The following is a 6,043-nucleotide window of genomic DNA, read 5'->3' as shown; positions in this document are numbered from 1 at the left end:
TTTAAGAGCCTATACTTTATTTGTCTCTCTTTTTCTTGTTTTGTTTCTTAAATTTCACATATGAATGAAATTATATGGTATTTGTCTTTCTCTGGCTGACATACCACTTACCATTATATCCTCTAGATCTATCCTTGCTATTGCAAATGACAAGATTTCATTTTTTATGGCTGTGTAATGTTCCTATATATATATATATATATTCCATATATATATATATATTCCATATATATATATATATATTCCATATATATATATATTCCATATATATATATATATTCCATATATATATATATATTCCATATATATATATATATATACACACACATATATATGTAAATATTCCATATATATGTACACACACACACACACACACCACATCATCTTTATCCATTCATCTATCAATGGACACTTGGGTAGCTTCCATATCTTGGCTATAGTAAATAATGCTACAATAAACATACAGGTTCATGTATGTTTTTACATTAGTGTTCTCATACTCTTTGGGTAAAGACCCAGTAGTGGAATTACTGGATCATATGATAATTCTATTTTTAACTTTTTGAGGAACCTCTATACTGTTTGCAGACAAGTACTTTATTTTTTTTTTTATTTTAATTATTTTAGAGAGAAAGCATGCATGCAAGTGGGGGAGAGGAACAGATGGAGAGAGAGAGAGAATCTCAAACAGGCTCTATGCTCACTCAGCATGAAGCCTGATATGGATGGAGCTCAATCCCATGACCGTAGGATCATGACTTGAGCTGAAACTAAGAGTTGGACACGCAACTGACTGAGTCGTCCAGGCACCCTACAAATAAATACTTTAAAGTTGCTATTGTAAATACAATCAAGTCTAGAGGAAAAGATGGTCATAATGGATGATAAGATGGAACATCTAAGCAGAAAAATAGAAACTATGAAAAAGAACCAAACAAAAACTCTAGAAATGAACGCTGCAATACCTGAAATAAAAAATTCAATAGATAGGCTTAGCAAAAGATTAAAGCCATTCCCTCTCTCCCTGAGAAAATCACAAGTTTGAAAAGTTCTTTGGCTGAAGAGAAATGACATTAGATGAAACTTCATACATACAAAGAGAAATAAAGGGAAGTGGACGTGGTAAATACGTAGATAATCTTAACAGATGATATTTTGCATGTTATATTAATTTCTTGAAAAAAAACCTGATTGTATATAGTTAACACTACTAAACTATAAACTTAAAAATAACTTAAGATGATAAATTTTGTATGTTTTTTACCACAATAAAAAATGACTCACTATTTAATGAAAAACATATGATATTGTATCGTGTGGATTATAATATTCATAGATATAAAATATATAAAACAATATCACAAAGGATGGGGGGTCTAAGTAGAATTACAGTGTTATAAAAATTTTTATTGGAAAAGGTACTATTTTAACTCTAAGTAGAACGTGGCAAGTTAAAGATCAATATTTACTGCAATCTTTAGTGATCTTTAGTACAACTTCTTAAAAATAATATGTAAGTTATATCCAGAAAGTCATTAAAATAATTAAAACAAAACATTAAAAAATTTTATTAACCCAAAAGAAAACATGAAAGGAGAAAAAAAGGAGTGGGAAAAAGGCAGGACAAATAGAAAGCAAATAGCAAAATGGTAGACTTGGATTTCCACTTCCAACTATGTTGAAGTAACTGGTACTAAATCAGCCCTCCTGAAATAAATAACTACAAATCCGAACAAACCATGTGAGGCAACTTTTTCAGGCACATGACTATAATCCTTGAGAAAAAGGAAACTCATGAGGTGAATCCCATGATCACCCAGCTCCCTAATGATACAATTTCCCAACTACAAAGAAGAGAGCTAGAGCCTGAGTTGGTTGAGGTGATCCCACTGATCTGAGAAGGCAGAAATCAGAGTTCAGCTTGGCTGAAGTAGCTGTAATCTATGAGGCAAGACAACAGAGAAAAGGTGGCTGTACAGAGAAGGCTACAGGAGTCCTTGTGGGAGGTCCTGTATAAGTACCTGAGGACTATATATGGCTATATATGTTCAGAGTTAAGACCATGGAAGTTTACCAGGTAGCAGTTATGATAGAGTTGAGAGGAAAACAGAGATATTAGAGAACAAGCACTGCTAGAGGAAAGAGCATAGTTTTTGGCCCTTTCAGAGTGGAGAGATCCTATTAATACTTTGATAAATCCGAGGCATTCAGCTGAGACAGTAGAAGGTCATACCATTAGAGTAAGGACCAAGCTTTAGTGTAAGACCTACTCTATATCCACCCTAACAAAGTATGAAATCGAGTTTTAATAATATCCACAAGGGAGATGGAGTTTGAAAGTTAAGTCCTGACAAGCTAGAGGAGCTTGAGAAACATCCTGGACTTTCCACAGATCTGAAGAAAGCATAAAACAAAGTCTACAAAAGTTTAAGGTGACCAGCCAATAACTGCCTATTAAAATAAAAATCAATACCATTCAGAGAAAGACAACAGAATACAGACACTCTACACTATTTTTAATCACAATATCAGTATTCATTTAAAATATCACCATAGTCAAAAATAAACAACCAAAAATTAAAATAAGTTAATAGAAACTAGATCAGAAATGGCCCAGATGTTGGATTTAGCAAAAGACTCTAATGCACCTATTAGCACCTATTAGCAAAGACTTTAAAGCACCTATTATAAACACATAGAGAATTAAAAGACAATATAGTTTTAATGACTAATAACACATAAGGCACCTTAGTGGAGAAATGGAGAGAGGAAGAGACAGAGAGACAGGAGAGAGATACCAAGAAGAAATTTTAGAATGGAAATAAAAAATTCACTACAAGGGCTTAAGGGAAAACTGGAAAAGAAAAAGAAATAAACTTAAAGGCATGTTTTTTAAATCCAGTTTAAAGAAGAGAAGAAAGAAATTACTGAAAAAAAATTAATAGAGCCTTCAGGATCTTTAGGACAGTATGAAATGATCTAACATATAACTGAGTCCTAGAGATTGGGGCAGATAAAATATTTGAAGAGAATAGCCCAAAACTTGACAATTTTGATGAAAACTATTAACTGTAAATCTAAAAACCAGGAGGTTGAAAACTTACATAGTGAATTCTCTGAAGGGAAAACTAAAATTAGAAATAAAAAGTGAGATATCTAGAAAATCTCCTATTATCGGGAAATTAAATCTTTTCTAAACAGCCAATGGTCAAGGAAAAATCACTAGAGAAATTAAAAATACTTCAAATTAAAAAATTACTTAGCAAAATTTGTGGAACACAAACCAAATAATACTTAAAGGAGGAATGTAGTTTTAAATTCACACATTAGAGAAAATAGAAAGATTTAATATCAATTATCTAAGTTCCTACCTTAAGAATCTAGAAAAAGAGGAGCAAATTAAATCCAAAGTAAGTCATAAGAAAGGAATAATAAAGATCAGAGTATATATCAGCAAATAGAGAAAATTAACAAAGCCAAAGTTTTTTAAAGTATTAATAAAATTAATAAGCACCTAACAATAACAAAGAAAAAAAGAAGAAAATCACAAGTTAACAATATCAAGAATAAGAGAGAGGCATCACTACAGATCCCACAGACATTAAAAGGATACTAATGTAATACTACAAAGAGCTTTATGGTAATAAACTCAACAACTTAAATAAAATGGGCAGAATCTTTTTTTAAAAAAGACTTAAAAATTTATGAAGAAATACAAAATCTGAATAGCCCTATACCTATCAAAGAAATTATAATAAAAATTTGCATAAGTAAAACTCCATGTCCACCTGGGTTCACTAGAAATTTCTATCAACCTTTAAGGAAGACTTAATATCAATGTTACACAAACTCGGAAAATAAAAGGGAAAAGAATGTTTCCACTTTATTTTTATAACCCAGCTTAACCCTGACACCAAAATCTGACAAGGACATTACAAAAAAAAGAAACCTACAGACCAATATGCCAAAGACTCAACTGTATTAATTAAGGGGAAAAGACAGTGTTTTCAACAAATGTTGCCAGAATAAATGAATAAACATATGAAAAAATGAATATTAATATTCCTTGACACAATTATTTTTTTTCCTTGACACAATTAATTAATGTTAAATGGACCACAGACCTCAACGTAAAAGCAAAACCATAAAATGTCTAGAAGAAAACATGAAAGAAAATTTTTGTGTCCTTGAGAGTTAACAAAGATTTCTTAGATAGAACACCAAGAACACTGACCATAAAAATTTTTTTTGATAAACTGGACTTACCATATTTAAAACTTTCTGCTCTGTAAAACTGACTAAAAGTTAGAAGTTCACTAACAGGAGAAAATGTAAACAGATTGTGGGATAGTCATACAATGAAAAACAACTCAGAATTTTTAAATTACATTCATTATTTATTTTTTGAAATGGATCAGTTATTTCATTAAGTTCTTGGTAAGAAATTCAGAACACCAATTTGTGAGGATACATTCCATTTGTGAGAGAAAACACAGAGCGGAAGTGGCTCTGAGGCTGAGAAACAGCTTTGATTTTTGGCAGAATTTGTGAATCCACAGCTTTCTGGTCAACCTTGCACTGCTCTGTAATCTCATATTTCTCCTTCTCTGTGTCAAAGATCTCACCTTCCTGGTGTCTGGGTTTGCATAGCTTCTTATTCTTGAAGTAATAAGCACCAGTGAGATGTTTTGGGATTTTTGCACTACTGATATCAATTTTCGTGTAGGTGGCAACGACAAATTGGTGTGTTCTATGCAGAGGAACTCAACTAAGGGACATAGAGATCTGGTCACAAACAGCAAGCCACTGTTCAGTTGCTTCAGGAAAATCACCCTCTTGCCTCTGTGGCACCCAGTGAGGATGATCAAAATGGTCCCAGAAATGATGCTATCTCACAGTTTTCTCACATGCTGAAAGGTCTTTTGCTTGGCTCAATAGCTTTTGAGGCACATCTTCAGTAGGAAAATACCTAGAATTCTGCAAAGTTTAACCACTCAAGTATCACCATTCTTGTCACCACCAACTAGTTTTTTGACTATAGCAAGAACCTTCTCCTTCTGTTTCTTTTCAACCCTAGATTTAGCTGCTGAATACTTCCTCTTGTACATGGCCTTTTTGGAATATATAGCTGATGGGGAGTATTCACCAATTCCTCTGACTACGTCAGAGTTTCAGCTAGAATGGGGCCTCCCCTTCTTGGGCATTTTAGCCCTGAGATTACCCTTCTTAACCTTGCCACCAGGATCAGCTTTCTTGGCTTCAAGTTTCTTCTCCTTACTATCAGGATTCTTGGCTTTTTCATCCACCATCTTGCAAGATGGGAAAGAATAAAAAAAAATTTTTAATGAACTACTGATAACACATAACTAAGATGAGCACTGGAATCATTATGCTAAACTTAAAAAGCTAGACACAAAACAATATATATGAAGTTTAAGAACAGGCAAAATAATCTATGGTGATAGAAATCTGAACAGTAGTTGCTTTGCAAGATGTGATGGACCAGAAAGGGACCTATTGTAAGGGACTTTCTGGATGATGGAAATGTTCTAGATCATGTTTAAGGTGATGGTTACATAGATGCATACTTTTATCAAAAGCAATCAAACTGTACACTTCAGATATTTGCAATTTTATGACATATAAATTTTATTCACATTTTAAAGTAACAATATGGGGGGGAGGAATTTTAGTTCCTACCAAAAGGCACCTAGATTTCAAAGTTTATTTATTTTGGGACAGAGAGAGACAGAGCATGAATGGGGGAGGGGGCAGAGAGAGAGGGAGACACAGAATCGGAAACAGGCTCCAGGCTCTGAGCCATCAGCCCAGAGCCCGACGCGGGGCTCGAACTCACGGACCGCGAGATCGCGACCTGGCTGAAGTCGGACGCTTAACCGACTGCGCCACCCAGGCGCCCCAAGGCACCTAGATTTCAAAAGGCACCAAGTACCAAGTAAAATATAACTCAAATGACCCATACATCTTACATGAATCCAATTATAGACTCTTAACACAGCTAAAATGAAAGGTTTCAAAGTTT

At 33.7% G+C, this 6,043-nt stretch overlaps 1 pseudogene; it reads right to left on the bottom strand.

Moving 5' to 3' along the window:
• Window positions 1–4,446: 4,446 nt before the first annotated feature.
• LOC115527651 lies at window positions 4,447–5,309 on the bottom strand (annotated as a pseudogene).
• Between the last annotated feature and the right edge of the window lie 734 nt (window positions 5,310–6,043).

The sequence above is a fragment of the Lynx canadensis genome, chromosome D2 (assembly GCF_007474595.2).
Source record: "Lynx canadensis isolate LIC74 chromosome D2, mLynCan4.pri.v2, whole genome shotgun sequence".
Classification (NCBI taxonomy): Eukaryota; Metazoa; Chordata; class Mammalia; order Carnivora; family Felidae; genus Lynx; species Lynx canadensis.
Note: the sequence above shows the minus strand (reverse complement) of the source record. Positions and strands in the feature narration are given on the sequence as shown.